The following is a 19,025-nucleotide window of genomic DNA, read 5'->3' on the forward strand; positions in this document are numbered from 1 at the left end:
GGGGGCGGGGCCAGGAGGCTGGTGGGGGACAGCCCCTGTCCAGTGGACCCGAGGGATGCAGTGAAGTGGGGGAGGGGAGGTTCCCCGGTGGCGCCGGAGAAGAGCTCACTCCGCCTCTCCTCTTCCGCGGTGCGGAGCTGCACAGGGAGTGCGGAGGCCGAGCCCCCCTTGACCCTGGAGGAGCGGCGTGCGGCCTGGCGGAGGGGCTGCGGGCCACCTGAAGAAGGCCTCGATTCCCAAGTGGACTTGACCTCGGAGACCGCGGACGTGGGTTATGCGTTCCATCGGGGCTCTCACTCGCAGGGCCTAGGTCCTACTGGGGGTAGGGACCCCCTCACTGCTCAGGGAGACCTGAGAGCCACAGCAGTAATTCCCAGAACCCCGACCCTCACCCTGTGCCCGTCACTGCCCACTCTACACCGTGCACACGGCCCTCACAAACACATACTCACCTGTGGGATCTTTGCCTGGAATTTCTTGCACCTGTTATAAGACCTAAGGGAGGAGACAGGTGGTGAGGTCCCTCCCTGACTCTGCAGTTATGTGCTCTCCCCTCCCAGACCCACTCTGTGTAGCAAGATCTTTGCATCCTTATTGCTGGTGGTAATAGGGGCTCAGGGCTCACTGAGGGGCCCCTGCTAGGGGATCCATGAGTGACTGAGGTTAGAGACAGAGGAGAGAGCGTGCTTAGGGCCCAATCTCCAAATCCTAGGATCGGCGACCTTGGAATTAATCACCCCCTCCCTCCATCAGAGCCTTGGTCCCTGGCCTCTATCCACAGGCCGGGGCTCCCACCTCGACTCCCTCTCAACACTCCTTTCATGCCTGAACCCAGATATTCCTCCCTTCCATACCCCCCATCCCCCCACCGTCCCAAGAAAGGGAGGAGTGAAAACAGCTGTTGCTTCAGAATGATAGGCAAAGATGCTGTACGTTCCCAAATATATTGTAAAATTGATTTAAAATAAACATGGGAACATCCCATCCTTCTTTGTGCAAAAAAAATCTTTCCTGATTAGCCTTCTCCTTCCCAGGCACGGCCCACCCGGAGGAGGCCCGGTGGCTGGGCAGGCACAGCCAGATGACTGGGGAACGAGAGGTCCGAAAGGCTTGTTCCCATCACACTAGGCTTCCAAAGATGTTTGCAGGCACAGACCTCCTGGACTGGCCTGCTCTGCCCCAAAGGAACTGGATCAGCCTAACAGATGCTGAAGGCTGGTTCCCCCTTTCCCCCCTCCACCGTGGGGACAGGAAGGAACGCTGGGTTACCTAATCCAAGGAGCCTTCCAGCAATTATTTCATGAGAAAGTCAAGTGCCAAAAGGCGTTCATGTTGTGTGTGTGTGTGTGTGTGTGTGTGTGTGTGTGTGTGTGTTCCAAGTAGCTGTGTGGACAGGGTGAGCCAGATTGCTCCCTGCATTCTTTCTTGGGGTAGAATCTTTGATAGAGACTAGGAGAGAGGCTGTTGCTGCAGCTTCTGCCCCTAGTAACACTCAGAGCCCCTCCAGGTCTGAGCCCGGGAGCCTGGAGTTCAGAGACCCAGCTCTCAGCCAGAAAAGCCCAGCCTCTTCTTTTGCAGGACCTGAGGAAGGACCAGGTGGGGAAGTCTGGGAGGGGCTGGACAGCTTGGTCCCTGGCCCTACAGTGGATGTGCATCTGGGCCGGTGCCTGGACCGGCAGCATAGGTGAGGGTGGTGGTGGAGGGGGGGCAGGGGTCCAGCCTTCTCTCCCAGCCTCCAGGAGAAGGAAGGCTGGCCAGGTCTCTAGAGTGGGACCCCTAATGGGTGATAGAATCTAGAGACTGGCTGCCCAGGATCCATCCACACTCTCCCACCTCAGCTGGGTTATCTCCTGATCCACTGTGACAACATCTGGGTAGGGCTGCTTGGGGGCTGGGCAGGGCTCCATCTGCGGCTGCAGTAGGAACTCTGTCAAGGGCAGAGATGGGGCTCACGGTGGGTTCTGGGCAGACAGTACAAGAAGCAAACCATCTCCCTTGGCCCCTCTCCCTCGGCAGTAAGACCACTGAGTCAGTAGCTGGAGATGAGCCTAGGAGAGGAGAGATGAACCAGGAGTGGGAGGAAGAGGGGCAGAGGGGCAGGGAGAGGAGAAGGGAGGGAGGAGGCGCCGATTCTAGGGCGGGGAGGGGGGCACTGAAGACCAGCGCCACCCAAGGGCTGAGGCTGATGCTCATCCCAGGCCCCAGGGGCTCCTCTCTGCTGCCCCCTCAAGGCCCCTCCTCTCACCCTCCCCCGGCTCAGCTCCTGCCCAGTACCAGACCGGGGCAGCGGGGCGGGGGGGAGGTGAGGGCTGATGGACCCAGCTGACCTCCCTCCACATTCACCAGCCCTGATGTCAGCAGGCTAGCAAGGACGACCTCCTGCCAAGTCCTGGGGTCTCTGGCACCTGCCCTTCCAGCTCCCCCTCCCCTGGTTCCGACCCGTCCACTGTCTGCTTGTCCCTTGATCTGCTCTGGTGCTGGGCTGGGGGCAGGATTCGGGACAAGCCTTCCTGTGTCCCCTGCCAGCTACCTCCTGAAATCAAATCCCAGCCAAGCCAAAACCATGAAGCCAGGGACCTAAGTGGGGAAATTGAGGCCCCAGGAAGGACAGGGACAGGCCCCAGGTCACACAGCAAGGGATGCAAAGACAGGACTGGAACCCAGGGCCCTGGCTGTGCTCCCAGCACCCCTTGGAGGTAACAGTCAAATCCAGCCAAGTCTGGGCAGTGCCTCCTGTTCCCAGGTTGCCCAGAGGCTCCAATCCCCTGGAATGGCTCCTCGGAGCTCTCCAGAACCACCCTCATGGCCCTCTGGCAGGAGCCCCTGAGGACCATCCCTCCTGCCTCCCCTCCTGCCTCCTCCGCTTCTCCTCCCTGGTGACCTTCCTGAGTGACTGTGCTTTCATTCATCCCTTAACTGTGGTCCCCGGGGCTCTGAGCTGGGCCTGTCCCCCTTTCACCCGCAGACCCTTTCTGCGTGGTGTCACCCCCCCACACACACCCATACTGATGACTTCCCCTCCTCCACCTCCAGTCCAGCCCCTCTCCATATACCCACCCGCCTCCAGCCCTCAGCCCTGAAGGTCCCATCCGCTCCCCAGACTCCTGACGTTCTGAGAACACACATAGGGCTTACGGGGAGGGGAAAGGACTTAAGAAGTGGGCTGGTGCAGTCCTCTGCCGTCCTGGGCCCACCTACCTGGGACCGCTCCTCAACCTCTGCACCCTGGTCCCCGTACATGGGTGAGGTACGTACACACACTTGCGTGCACGTGTTGGAGCCCATCCTCAGAGAGCAGGGTCTGTCTCTGCTGTGCATCCATTCCCACAACTGGAGAGGCAACTGTCTTTAGAAAGTACTCCATAAACACTGTGTGATTGAATGCCTGGGAAAGGGGACTCATTGGAGAGCCAGTGGAACCAACAGGACTAGTGGATGGATGGACTCAGTGAGATGGGTCACAGAGAGGATGCATTAGAGGGGGCTCACATGTACTACACAGGGCCTGTCTCCAAGGTCACATCAGCCTTTGCACTGAGTCAAAGGCAGCTGCCGACCTCACTGGTCACCTCACCCCTCCAAGCCCCTCTGCCAGGAAGGGCTCAGGTTGCAAAGTCATGGGGCGGGCCAGACCCATTATCTGTCAGACCCCGATTGGCCCTGCCATGGGCTCCATGTAGCCCTCAGCCTGCTGGGACGGGCTAATGGGCCTGGCAGTCTGGCTTTGTAACTGGGAAGGTGTGTGAAGGCAGCGACACCACACTCCTCAGGGTCCCCAGCTGCAGGCACCCACAGGGAGTAGGCTAACAAGGACCCAATGGAGAGCTACACTCCAGGACTGGACCCCTCCCTCCTGGCAAGCATAGCATCCCCGGCTCCTCCTCCCAAATCCTGAAATCCAGCCTCTGCCCTGGAAACCATTGCCATGAGACCCATAGGGGTGTGGACACAGGGCCTGCGTTTATCTTTTCCTGACGGGTTGCTGGGTTCAGGAGCCAAGGGGAGTGCTAAGCAGGGAAGCAGGAGCGTGGTACAGGCTGTGCAGGAGCCCAGGGTGGGCCAGTCTTGGGGCCCCCGGGCCTCATCTCCAGCCAGGACCCAGGAGAGGAGCACAGAGGCTCTGCCCCCTGCCCTGCAGCTCTGCCTGCCTGAATCGGAGCCACTGGGGCCGATCCTGGAAACTGAGGCCCCCGGGAGGGAGGACAGAAGAGACCTCTGCCCCCTGGGTCACTCCAACTCCCCGCTACCGAACCCTCCTTTAAACTCCATCCCAGGGACATGCTGCCGGACACACGTGTAAATTTGTAATGTTCCTCTTTCTCCTGTGTATCTGAGGATGCGTCTGTGCCCGTTATCAGGCTTGCGTGTACAATACCTGTGTGGGTGTGTTGGTGTAGAGGGAAGACGTGGAAGGTACAGAGTCTACAGTACCTGCACGTATATGTGGTGTGGGCACATTTTCAAGCACCCGTGGTTCTAGGAGGGATTTTTATGCATTTGCTCATAAGTGGTGAATGTGTTTCTAGACACACATGTATGCGTGCTTGCGGTACATGTGTCAACACAGGATGGGCACATGCCTGTATGTGTAGGTCAAGTGTCTACATATGCTCGTGTATATCAGATGTTTGTGTGTACATCGTGTGAGTTTGATCACACATGTCACGTGCCCTATTTCTCGCTGCTTCTTTAACCAGACCTGGAAGTCTGTCTCTAGAAGGTATGGATCCTGGGTGCTCTGCAGAGACTTGCATATAAGCTTCTAAGGGTGGTCTTGATGGGGGAAGGGGGTAAAAGGGTGGAGCTTCCCGCCCTCCCGGACCAACACAGGGCCCTCTTGGTCCCAGTGGAGGAGCATCTCCCACGGGTCTCTGCTGAAAGCCCGGCTACACAGAGAGAAAAGGAAAAACAGCACACAAGCCTGGGTGGAGGCGCCTGCCTCTTCCGGGCAAAGGCAGGGGCTGCAGAGAGTGTGGGGTGGAGACAGCTGCTTCCAGCCCAGATAAGGCTGTGGGCTCACATTTTCCATTTCCAGGAGCCTCCCCCTCAGGGCCCGGAAAGGTCTCCGCTGACTCACCCCAGCTCCCTGCCCCCACCCTGGGATCTGCAGCGCCAAGAGGGGAAAACGAGGTGCTAGAAGAGCCGGCACCTCACCATAGCTTGTCCTGCGCCACCGGGGACTGGGGAAGTGGTCCCTGGGGCAGGACAGGCCCAGCCTGGGGCCCCTCACAGCTAATATCCTGCCCCTTGTGCCTCTGAAAAGCCACCCAGGAAGGAGGAGGGGTCTCTCCTGTCCTCTTAGAACAACAGTCCCTGCCTGTGCACACTCTGTGCTCTGCCAGCCTGGCTGCCCCGGCCCAGAGGACCCTGAGACCCAGAGGGGCGAGCCGTCGTTGTCAGGGACAGGACCGGGCCTCGAACTCTGGGCTTTTTCTCCCTTCTCCCCGCACCTCCACGACTGCCCACCCAAAGCCTGCCCCCTCCAGCCCTGCCTTGCCTGCCCCCCCTCCCCCTCCCCCTCCCCGGGCTATTTATAGGGCCTGGCTCAGTGGCCTCCAGGAGAAGGGGAGCCAGAGCTCCAGGGCTAGAGCTCACTGGGCCTTCCCCAGGCTGGGCAGGGTCCGCTGCTTTCAGCCCAGCAAAAGGCCTTGTCACTCAGAGTGAGCAGGGGGGCTGGGGAGGCCAGGCCACGGCAGGAGGCTGGGCTAGGACCTGGGCCAGGGCCCCTCTGGAGTCCTTTGCAGTCCACAGACAAGCTGGGCTTCCTCAGAAGTGTCCTGTAGACTCCTTGGGGCTGGGGCGGATAAGGGAGGTGTACAAGGGCACTAGCCATCCTTGGGAAGGCCTGGAGTGCAGAGGCCAACACGAGGGCCCACCAGGCTGCCGCCTCCCTTGGAAGCCCCCAGAGTTTCCTTTCTCTAACAAAACGGTCCCTCTGGCCCATGGATCTGCTCCGCCAACAAGTGAATGGCTTAGGGTGCCATTCAAGGCCCTTCCAGCAAAATGCACAAACTCTCACATTTCTGCCATTGTGGCTGCACTGGTCCCGCTGTCTGAAGCATCCTTTCCACTTGTCATCCTGTCTGACAACCTCCCTACTCCTTCTTTAGACCTTCAGAGCCCAGTTTAAACGCCACCTCCTCTGGGAAGCCAAACCTGATGGAGCCTGCAGCACTCCCCGTCTCTCCTCCCTGCCCCACACTGCCCACTGGAATACATCCCTCCTCTCCCGCCCTGGCTCCCTCCTCCAATGTGTGGCTTGTGTCTCTCTTGAGCAGTGATCTCAGTTTGGGGCTCCTGAAAGGTCAGGGCCCCACCTCACTCAGCCCTCTGCCCCATCGCCCAGCCCGCAGCTCCACAGCCAAGGCCTGTTGAATGAGTGAGTGACGGCGAGGGGCACTGGATGCGTGAGCTCAGGAACTAGTGATTGAACAGCAAATGGAGATGAAGAGAACCAGCGGGGAAAGAAAGCAGGAAAGATCCCTTCTGTGTCTCCTGAGCCCTGGAGGGACTGCCTGGTGTCCCAGTGGGCAGGAAGGTGACAGGGACAGCCCAGGCCAGGTCTCAGTGACACTGCTCGGCCCTGGGCAGCAGCCAGCTCGGTCACTCTCATTCTTTCCAGATCAAAGTTCCCCCAGGGAACAGCCCGGAACCTGACACTGGCCCGGGGTGGGGGGTTGGACCAGCTGGTGCTGTTGAGGAGGACACTGAGAGGCAGGGCATTTGTCCCCAGCTCCACAGACACCAGGTCAGCAGCCCAGGGAGGAGGCTGGAAATGCTTCCACACACCTACTCCAGCCCCAGCCCCACTCTCGGATGAAGGGCCGCACCGGTAGGTCGGGAACCCCTGGCTCTAGACCCTTCTGTTCCAGAATCCCCAAGGACCCCAAGCCCCTCAGGGCCTCAGGGGCTCGGCTCCCTGTACTGCCACCCCTCCACACACATCAGTTTTGACCCATCCCCACCCCATCTCCCAGCAGCTCCCATCTCAGACACCCTCCAGGTGTCTGAAACATACGTTTCTCTGTCTCCCAGCATCTGCGTCTGTTTCTGTCTTTCCACGTTTCTGTCTTTGCATCTTTCTGTCTAGACTCTCCGTATTTCTGTGTTTCTCTGTAGTTTTTGTTCTCCCCTCAGTCCTTACTCCTGTGTCTTCTTCCATCTCTCTGTTCCCTGGACATGAAGTGGAACTATGGAGTGGTGTGTTAGCCCTTCGGTCTGCAGTGAACAGAGTTTTCCTGTTGCTGGGACTGGGCTGGGAGAGGATGGGAGAGAACAGAACCCAGTGCCCCTGCTGCAGCTAGGCCTCCCTGGTACCCTCAGCTGCTGTGTCTGAGCCAGACCTAGGTCAGCCCCACGGCCACATGAGCAGACAGAGAAGAAGTGGGCAGAGCTGGTCTGGGGTGGGAGGCTGTGTGTCAGTGGGCCAGATCCCTGAGTCTGCCACTCTTCTGTCCCTCTTCCTCATTCCACGCCTAGTTGTGGAAAGTCATACCACAGCCAGAGTTTGACTTCCTAGTCCCCATTCCCATGTGCAAGCTGATGTTACACACACACACAGCATAGGGGAGTGGCTCAGAGCATAGGACTCTGCATCTCAGTCATGGCTCACTCATCTTTGGACCTCAGTTTTCTTATCTGTAAAATGGCGATTATATTAATAGTATCTGTGTTCTGGGATTGTTAAGAAGCATTAAACTAGTTCATGTCTGTAAGGCCCTTACAAACAAACGTCCTATATCTGGCACATAGTAAGCACCCTATCTATCTATCTGTCTACCTATCTGTTACATAAAATTAATAAATATGCATGCATGCTTCAAACTTGACTCTCAATAAAAATTACATGTTGCTTTCACCTTTATCCTGTTGCCCCAGGCTGAGCCAGACCCTGGTCACCAGCAGGTCCAAACAATTTTGGTGTGAGTAGTTGTTAATTCAAGTACAGGAAAAGCATATAGCTCTGGGTGTGTGCATTTCTACAGATCTGCTTGTGGAACCACATGTCATTAATAGCAGCTGTATGACATGTGGAGAAGTCGCCATTGCTTCTGGTTGAAGACGGCTGAAACCATCTCCTTCTGCTCCAGACACGCAGATGTGAGATTGTTAAAAATTAATGAGGGGGACGTGTCTGTAGACAAGAAATGGAGACTACTCCGTAAAAGAAAGAAGACAGGAGGCCGCAGGGAGAGAAGGGGCTGAAGCTGGCAGTCCCCAGGGGCTGGGAAGAGAGCAGGGCTGAACTTGTAGGGTGTGGGGAATGGTGTAAATGCTAAGCCAGGCTGGGACCTGAGCCTGGCTGGTGTCAGGATCTGTGGTGCCAGTTGTGATGATAAACCAGAGCAGCTCTGTCCACCCTTCAAGGTCGTGGCAAAAACCAAAGCCACATACCTGTGGTTGGGCCCTCAGCAGAGCCACTAGGCTTAAAGGGACTGTCCCAGAAATGTGTCATCCACATGAGGTTGGAGGCCCACAGTGGACACTTCTGAGAAAACCCTGGTCTGGAGCCCAGCCAGATACAGACCAAGCTGAGGCCACTCGCAGATGGCCTTGGGTTTTGCAGAACCTCCAGATAACCTCACAACCAAGAATCACAGAGCACTGAGGAAGCCAACAAACTTGGCAAATGGAAGAACTGATAGCTGAGAAAACAAAGTTTTAGAGCAATTTGAAAAGCCTTTAAAGTAGGTATCGTTAAGGTCCTCAAAGAAACCGCAACCACAAAACAACAAAAGGAGGTCGTGAAATAAGAGTAGGACAGATGACAGAATCCATTACAAACACGGGAAATTAAAATTACAGATAATAAAAAACTGAAAAGGTGAGCTGAATATCTTAACTGAATAGAGCTGGAGAGAGACATAATGAATTAGAAGTTTTGAGTTGAGGAAATCTCCAAGAACTTATGACTAAGAGATCGAGAGATGGAAAATATGAAGGAAAAAAATTAGACATGAGGAGAATAGAAACAGATGTATCTGGAACAGATATATAGAAAGAGTGATGGAGAGAATTACTAAAGAGGTCATGGTTGAGGATTTTCCAGAAAAAAAAAAAAAAATCCATAAATCCTTAGACTGGGAAAACTCTTAGCACATCCTAAGCACGGTGAACAAAAAACAAAAAAATCTATACTAGTTTCACATTTTAGTAAAACTTCAGAACATCAAGGATCAAGACAAAAAAAATCCTAGTACCAGAAAACAAGGAATAAGAATATGACACCAGAGTCTTCATCAACAGTACTAGAAGCCAGAAGACGATAAAATATTTTCAAAGGAGTAAAGGACAACAAAGCTGAACCTAGAGTTGTGAACATGGCAATACTATCGTTTAAGAGTAATGGCAGATTAAGTACATTTTCAGACATCACTTAAAAGGAAAAATGAGCTTGGAAAGAAGCAGTGGGTTGGAATAAGAAAAAGTGAGCAAATAAATCAGCTAAATATATTGGCAAATCTAAATAACTATCATTAATATTATTATGTTTAGTTCCTGGTCCTAAAATTTCAGATCACAAGAACATGGGAGTTGGAAGGGAAGAGTATGGAGAGCAGTCATGAGTATCATGGATCCCAAATGAACTTATTTACAAAACAGAAATAGACCCACAGACACAGAAAGCAAACTTATGGTTACCAAAGGGGAAAGGTGGGGGAGGGATAAATTAGGAGGTTGGGATTAACATATACATGCTACTATACATAAAATAGACAACCAACAATGACCTACTATATAGCACAGGGACCCATACTCAATATTTTGTAATAATCTATAAGGGAAACTAATGTGAAAATTTATATATATACACAACTGAATCATTTTGCTGTGCGCCTGAAACAGAGCATTGTAAATAAACAATACTTCAGTTAAAAAAAAAAAAAAGATTTCCATGTATCAGATGCTGCTGGCGTCCTAACTCACATCCTCCCTGCCTCTCCTCTGATTTCAGCTAAAGCTGCAACCAACTCTTCCTGGGGGGCTCTGGATGACAGGCTCAGTTTTTGCTCCAGGGCTTCTGGAGTTAACGCCTCCAGAGGCGGCCCTCAACCAGGGGGCATGGGAGCTGACGGATAAATGCTTCTCCCACTAGCTCTTCATGTGGACAATTTTGAGAGGCTTTCTACAGGCTCCTCAGAAGGTCCCCACTGGAACTGAGCCCAAATTGCCCACGACAGAGACCTCAGTATCACACTCATAGTGGTGCTTTCTCCATCCCTCACTCTCCCGGTCTCTCTCTCCAGCTTCCTGCCGTGATTTCCAGATCAACCTTCTAACGCAAGAGTCCTTATCACAAGTTTTGCTTTCAGTAGGACTCTGAGCTAAGACACTAAGGTTCTTGTCTTCTTCAGAAGGATCATAGAGATGCAGATTGCTTTTTTACTGAGATAGTTTACATCCATTAAGTAAATTTTGCAGATGTAAAGTCAGTGGTTTTTCATATATCCACAAAGGTGTGCAACCATGACCGCTATCTAGTTCCAAAATATTTTCATCACTCCAAGCAGAAATCCTGTACCCACTAGCAGCCATTCCCCAATTCCACCACTAACCTACTTTCTGTCTCTATGGATTTGCCCATTCTGTATATTTCATATACATGGAATCATATAACATGTGGTCTTATGTGATTGGCTTCTTCCATTTGGCATGTTTCCGAGGTTCAACCATGCAACATGCATTGTGGTCCTTCATTCCTTTTCATGGCTGAATGATATTCCATTGTATAGCAGAGCAAAATATGGAGGACAGGATGAAGCTGCAAGATAGTTTAATAATCAGGAAGTAGTAACACAAACATGTCATTTAGAAATACACGAGTAAATATTTTACTTTATTTTTTACACCAACTTCACTCAAGTTCATTTACAGACATTTAAAATGCAAAACTATCAAAATTATAGAGATAAACATAGAAAATCTACATGACCTTGGGTTTGGTCTGTAGATCATGAGCTTTGAGTTTTAATACACAGCACAAAAAGCCAATCCACAAAAGAAAAAAGTAATATTGTGGACTTTATAAAATGAAAGATTTCTACTGTGTAGGAGTAAATATTTCAAAAATCAACTCCAGAGGAAATAAGAAAGTGATTGCCAAAAAAAAACCCGTAACCCAACAAACATCTTTTTCTAAACAAACATTGAAGGAAATGACCTCATTCTTTATGTGCATGTATAACTAATGGAAATAAAAACTAAAATTAGAAAAAGAAAAGGAAAAAAACATGGTAAATAGAAGATACAAAATAAGATGTCAAAGTAAGTCCAAATATACCCATCACAATGCATTTAAGTGACTTAAATTTACCTATTAAGAAAACGAAGCCTTTCAGAATGGATAAAATCCAATCATATTCTACTAACAAGAGCAAACTTGTTGCTAAAAAGCAACTATAATATGGAAATACTGACATAGGATGGGATGGACAAAAATATCCTTCTCAGGCAAGAACAAAAGAAAGAGGAAAGCTGTTGTGGCAATAGTGAGGTCAGACAACATAGAATTCAGAACAAAAGGCATTAAGATTAAGGTGGCTATTTCATACTAATAAAATGAACAACCCGCTAACAGGATTCAGCAGTCATGAGTGCGTCAGTCATGTTCTTGTTTTACTGTGGTACAAAACACATAACAAAATTTACCACCTCGGGGCTTCCCTGGTGGCGCAGTGGTTGAGAGTCCGCCTGCCGACGCAGGGGACACGGGTTCGTGCCCCGGTCCGGGAAGATCCCACATGCCGTGGAGCGGCTGGGCCCGTGAGCCATGGCCGCTGAGCCTGCGCGTCCGGAGCCTGTGCTCCGCAACGGGAGAGGCCACGACAGTGAGAGGCCCGCGTACCGCAAAAAAAAAAAAAATTACCGCCTTAACCATTTCTAAGTATACAGTTCAGTGGTGTTAAGGACACTCACACTGTCGCACAAGCACCACCACCATCCATCTTCAAACTCTTTCCTCTTGCAAAACCGAAACTCTGTACCCGTTAAACAATAAATCCCCATGTCCCGCTCCCTCTAGCCTCTGGGAACCACCATTCTGTTTTCTGTCTCAGAATCTGATTGCTCTAAGTACCTTATGAAAGTGGAATCGTACAGTATTTGTCTTATTGTGACTGGCATATTTCACTTAGCATAATGTCCTCAAGGTTCATCCAAATTCTGACAGTGTATGTCAGAATTTCCTTGCTTTTTAAAGCCAAATGATATTCCATTGTACGTATTTACCACATTTTGTTTATCCATTCTCCATCCATGGACACGGGCTGCTTCTGCCCCATGGCTATTGTGAATAACGCGGCTATGAACGTGAGTGTGAATGCATGTGTCCATCAGTAGTCAACCAATGGTCACTTACTGAAACCTCACTGTCTTCTAGGTATGGCTCCAGGCGTGGGGAATACAGCCGGGAACAAGACAGCAGTCTGCCCTCCAGAGGCTTATATTCTGGTGGAGGGACTCAATGTGCACACAAATGGTGCAGTCACGTGACAGCAGGTGCTGGTCAGTGCCATGAGGAAGACGAACCCTGTGGTCCATGAGCGACTGTAGGGAGCTGGGGGCTGTTTTATCCAGGAGGGTGTGAAAAGGCCTGTCCAAAGAAGGTGAAATTTGTGTTGAGACCTGAAAAGTAAGATGGTAGCTAAGACCTGTATAGGAAAGAACATTCCAGGCAGAAGCAGCAGCAGGAGCAAAGAAGCCCGAGCCTGGATCCAGTCTGGAGCGTTAAAATGCTTTGAGGACGGTGAGGCTGGTGGGCAGCAGAAAGATGGTCAGAGGCTTGAGGACAGAGAGGGAGGCAGCGGTGAGGGGGTGGGTCCATATGAGGGGTGGCCTTGAGGGCAGTGGTGCAGGGGAGGGAGCTCTGGAAGGTGTCAAGTAAGGGGAGGACCTGGTCTCCTTTACTGCCACGTGGAACGTGGATTTCAACAGGGCCAGCGTGAAGGAGGGGATTGCAGTGAGGCATGTACCTAACTCAGCCCTGAAGTGGGGAATGCCAGAACTGGTAGCTCTACAAGGAGAAGTTGAGAAATCTATTAACCACAGCAGGCAGTTTTAACCTCTGGGTGAAGGAGAGTCTCTCAGCCCCGCCCGTGTTGCCCTGTAGCCCCCACTTTCTCCCCTGCCCCCTGCGGCCATCCCTCCCACGCCTCACCCACGTTTTCATATCACCTCTCTTTTCTTCCCAGAGCCTCTAGCGCCTCCCAGCCCCTGAACGTCACTGACGGTTCTTCCAGGCCCTAACATCCTTCCAGTGAGCCCCCAGCCTTCCTGGCCTCTCCCAGGCTCTCCCAATTCACCTCTTCCCTCCTACGCCCCCTATTACCCCTTTTGGAATCTCAGCTCCTCTTACCTCCTTAGTTCCTTCCATTCCCAGTCTCTCCCTAGCAACTCAAATCCCCAAATCATCACCAGTTCTATTTCATAGCTCCCCTAGTCCTTGCCTAACCCTCCCAGACACTCAGTCTTTTTATACCCCCAGCCCTGAACCCCACCAACTTCCTCCCATTTCCCAGAGTCCCTCCAGGACCCCCCGCTCCCCGTTTGGTCCGTCTGCTTAGAGACTCATTTTCTAGTTCCTCATGTGGGACCAGAGCATCTTTATTTATTTTCCATTATTTCCCACTTGCCAGAAGGGCCCTTACACTGAGACCCTTGGTTGGCCAGATATGAGTAAAACACAAACACGGTTTTAATGCCACCTCCAGCCACCCCCAGACCCAGTGAGGAGGAAAGGCAGGGTCCCCCGGGCTCCCTTTCATTTCCTACCCCAAGCAGGATGAAAGCGTGCTGAGCACAGGGTGGGGGCAGGGCCCATCCTGGCAGCCAGGGAGTTCCAGGTCCAGCCAGCAGAGGGTCCTAGCAGCTGCCACCACACACCCAGCCAGAGCATGGGGCCTGCTGCAGCAGCTGGTCACGGAGCCGGGGACCAGAGGGGTCTGTTTTTGGAAGGGCTGTGATTTATCAAGATGGCCAGCCCTGGTTGCCTCCCTTCCCATCTGTCCTATCACCACGCAATTCCTCCAAATTCCTCCCAGCTCCCCCATCCCTTCCCAGACCCCTGGTCCCTCAACCTCACCCATCCTCCCAGTCTCTCCAACCCTCCACAGGGCTTCCTAGTGTCTGTCCCACCCCCCCATTTCCCCTCCGGTCCCTGCCATTTCCCCCAGGGCCCCAGACCTCCACCTGGGTTAAGGCTAGGGGACTGGGATCCCCAGAGGATTGGGCTAAGAACTGATGTGCTTGTGTGTGAGAGGAAACTACCCAAGGCAAGGGAAAGAACCATCATAGAGGAGCAGACCAAACATTTCTGGGGCTCACACAGGAGTAGGAATAGTCCCTGTTTCCACCAGTCAGAATGGAGAGGCCTCGTAATATACCAAGCATTGGGTAGAGTCTTCAGATGGGTCATGCATTTCAACAAAATGAAAAGGCAACCCATGGAATGGGAGAAAATATTTGCAAACCACATATCCAATAAGGGGTTGATATCCAAAAAGGATAAGGAATGCATACAACGCAACAGCAAAAAAACCCAATTATAAAATGGGCAAAGGACCTGAATAGATATTTTTCCAAAGAAGATGTGCAAATGGCCAATATGAAAAGATGACTGACATCACTAATTATCAGAGAAATGCAAGTCGAAACCACAATAAGATATCATTTCACACCTGTTAGGATGTTTATTATCAAAAAGACACGAGGGACTTCCCTGGTGGCGCAGTGGTTAAGAATCTGCCTGCCAATGCAGGGGACACGGGTTCGAGCCCTGGTCCAGGAAGATCCCACATGCCACGGAGCAACTAAGCCTGTGTGCCGCAACTACTGAGCCTGCTCTCTAGAGCCCACGAGCCACAAATACTGAAATGAGATAACCAATGTTGATGAGGATGTTGAGAAAAGTCAATTCCAGCACTCTTGTCGGTGGGAGCGTAAACTGGTACAGTCACTATGGAAAACAGTCCAGGGGTTCCTCAAAAAATTAAAAATAGAACTACTATAAGATCCAGCAATCTCACTTCTGGGAGATTCACATCCAAAGGAAATGAAAGCACTGTCTCTAAGAGATAACTGTACTCCCATGTTCGTTGCAGCATTATTCATGATAGCAAAGATATAGAAAGAACCTAGGTGTCTGCTGACAGATGAATGGATAAAGAAAATTACACACACACACACACACACATATGTGCGCGTACACACGCACACGAGGGAATATTATTCAGTACCTAGAGGGGTGGGATAGGGAGGGTGGGAGGGAGGCTCAAGAGGGAGGGGATGTGGGGACATGTGTACGCATGTGGCTGATTCACTTTGTTGTGCAACAGAAACTAACACAGTATGGTGAAGCAATGACACTCCAATAAAGATCTATTTAAAAAAAAGAAAGGAAGGAAATCCTGTCATTTGCAGGTTCATGGATGAACCCGGAGGGCATTAAGCTAAGTGAAATAAGCCAGACAGAGAGAGACAAGTACTGCATAATATCACTTACACGTTAAAAAAAAAAAAAGTCAAACTCATAGAAACAGAATACAGTGGTGGTTGCCAGGGGCTGGAGAGAGGGGGGAATGGGGAGAGGTTGGTAAAAGGGTACAAACTCTCCGTTGGAAGACGGATGAGTTCTGAGGATCTAATGCACGGCATGGTGACTACAGCCGATAACACGCTATTGTATAGTTACTCTCTCAGCAGACCTTAAGCTTCCCCCACACACCCAACAAAGGTAACTATGTGCGGTGATGGATGTGTTAATTCACTTGACTGTGGGAATCCTGTCACAATGTCTATGTATATCAACTAATGTTGTACACTTTAAATATATTACAATTTAATTCGTCAACTATACGTCAGTAAAGCTGGTGGGGAGGGGAATAAGGATGATGCATTAGTAGTAGGGCTAATTAGTCCCAAAATAAAGGCTTCCTGCCATAACAAAGTATAAAAAGAAGCCTGAAAGGACAAACTGAGTCACAGGTGAGTTAACCGTATGCCAGAACAACACCCAGCACTCTTTAAAGGAATACAATAAAACACAGCACATAAGACTCAACAAGATAAAATTCAGCACCCATTAGAAAATTACAAGACATATGTAATGAAACAGAAAAATCTGACCCATACCTAGGAGAAAAACAAATAAGAAACAGACCCAGAAATGACAGAGATTATGGAATTAGTAGATAAAGACTTTAAAACAGCTATTTTATTTTATTTATTTATATATATTTTAAACAGCTTTATTAGAGTATAATTGCTTTACAATGTATGTTAGTTTCTGCTAAAACAGCTATTTTAAATCTTAAAATATAATCAAGGAAAATCTGGCCATGATAGGGACAGAAATAAAAGATATATAAAAGAGACCACGGCTTCCCTGGTAGCGCGGTGGTTGAGAGGCCGCCTGCCGATGCAGGGGATGTGGGTTCGTGCCCCGGTCTGGGAAGATCCCACGTGCCGCGGAGCGGCTGGGCCCATGAGCCATGGCCGCTGAGCCTGCGCGTCCGGAACCTGTTCTCTTGCAACGGGAGAGGCCACAACAGTGAGAGGCCCACGTACAGCAAAAAAAAAAAGAGACCAAAATGGAACTTCTAAAGCTTAAATACACAATATCCAAAATGAAATATACACTGGATGGGCTTAAGAGCAGATGAAATATTACAGAAGAGAAGATCAGTTTTCTGGAAGAGATTGCAATATAAGCTACCCAAGATAAAGCACTACGAGAAAAGACACTGAAAAAGAAGTAAGCAGAGTAGTGGTGGGCTGTAGGACAATATCAAGCAATCTAACATATTCCAATTACAAATTGGAATCCCAGAAGAAGAGGAGAAAATGGGGGAACAGAACAAGTATTTGTTTGTTTATTTATTTATTTGGCTGCGCCAGGTCTTAGTTGCGGCATGCGGGATCTTTTAGTTGTGGCAGGTGGGATCTTTAGTTGTGGTATGTGAATTCTTAGTTGCGGCATGTGAGAACTAGTTCCCTGACCAGGGATTGAACCCAGGCCCCCTGCATCGGGAGTGCGGAGTCTTAGCCACTGGACCACCAGGGAAGTCCCCAGAACAAATATTTGAAGAAATCGTGGCTTAAAATTTTCCAAATTAGATGAAGACTATAAACCCATAGATCCAATAATCTCAAAGAAACCCAAGCAAAGAAACAAAGAAAACCACACCAAGGCACATCGCAGTCAGATTGCTAATACCAATGATAAAAAGAAAATCTTAAAAGTTGCCGAAAAGATTCGACTTCTAACCAAGAAGGAATAATGAGGATTGGATTTACCCTCTTACTGAAACAATCTAAGAACAGACAAAATATATGAAATAACAATTTTCAAGACACTTGATTTCAGGCAACAAAGGACAGTGATCTCTGAAAGATGGGGGAAAATTAGGTGAACTCTACAATTGCTCCAGTTCACGGATTTGGATGTACTATTGTAAGGTTCTTATGCTATACATGAGATGGTATAACATCACCGTAACCTATAAACCTGAAACCAACCAGTAACAACAAGCTATAGCCAATAAACTAACAAACGGGACAAAATGGAATCATAAGTAATATTTGATTGATCCAAAGAAATCACAAAAGGACGATAAATGGGAACAAGTAAAATAAGCAGAAGAAAATAATATAACAAGCAGAATTTAAGTAGAAAACAGAACAACAATAAAGTCAGTTATGCCAGAAATGAATTCAAAAGCTGGTTCTTTGAAATTATCTATAAAATGGGGTGGAGGTGGGGGAATATAGGCAGATTGATCAGGAAAAAGGAAAAGGAGGGAAGACACAAATGATCAGGAATGAAAAGAGGACATTTCTACAGATCCTACAGACATCAAAAGGATAATAAGGGAATATCATGAAATACTTCATGCCAATAAACTTGTATAAATTGTATAAATTCCTTGAAAGACACATGCTATCAAAGTTCACTCAAAAAGAATAGCTAATAGCTGTTTGCGCAGTGGTTGAGAGTCCGCCTGCTGATGCAGGGGACACAGGTTCGTGTCCCGGTCCGGGAAGATCCCACATGCTGCAGAATGGCTGGGCCCGTGAGCCATGGCCACTGAGCCTGCGCGTCCGCAGCCTGTGCTCCGCAACGGGAGAGACCACAACAGTGAGAGGCCCACATACCGCAAAAAAAGAAAAAAAAAAAAAAGAATAGCTAACCTTTCCAAAAAAAAACAGAAACAAAAAACTCAAGGCGCAAATGACTTCACAGATTAATTCTACCAAACAGTTAAGAAAGAAATACTAAAAATTGTGCACAGACTCTTCCAGAAATCTGTAGAGAAGGAAGTACTTCCCAACTCATTCTATGAGGCCAGCTCCTGGCCTGGTTTTTCCTGGTACCAAAACCAGCTAAGAACATTACAACAAAACTACAGAACAATATCCCTTATGCACATAGATACAAAATCCTTAACAGGATTTTAGCAAATCAAATTCAGTAATATATAACAAAATAAGGCATCATGACCATAAGGGGTTTATCCCAGGAGTGCAAGCTTGGTTTAACATTTGAAAATTAATCAATATAATCTAAATTACCAGTGCAAATAAGAACTACAGGATTCTCTCAAAAGACGCAGAAAGAGCATTTGACGATATGCAACATCCACTAATGATTTAGGGGGAAAAAAAAACCACCTCAGCAAACTAGGAACAGAAAGGAACTTCCTCAGCCTTACAGAGGACAGTCAAGATAAGCCTACAACTAACATTATACTTTAATATAAAAGGCTGAATGCTTTTCCCCTAAGAGGAGAAAAAAATCAGGATATCAGATTTTTTCCTCCCTTCATATCAGATATCTGATATCTGTCTCACCTCTTCTATTCAAAATTGTACTGGAAGTCTTAGCCAGTGCAATAAGGCAAGGGAAAGAAAAGGCATACAGATTGGATAAGAAGCAGGAAAAGTCTTTATTTACAAAACGTGATTGCCCAGGTAGAAAATCTTAAGCAATCTACCAAAATACTACTGGAACAACTAAATGAATTTAGCAA

The sequence above is a fragment of the Neophocaena asiaeorientalis genome, unplaced genomic scaffold (genome assembly GCF_003031525.2).
Source record: "Neophocaena asiaeorientalis asiaeorientalis breed wild unplaced genomic scaffold, Neophocaena_asiaeorientalis_V1.1 scaffold129, whole genome shotgun sequence".
Taxonomy (NCBI): domain Eukaryota; kingdom Metazoa; phylum Chordata; class Mammalia; order Artiodactyla; family Phocoenidae; genus Neophocaena; species Neophocaena asiaeorientalis.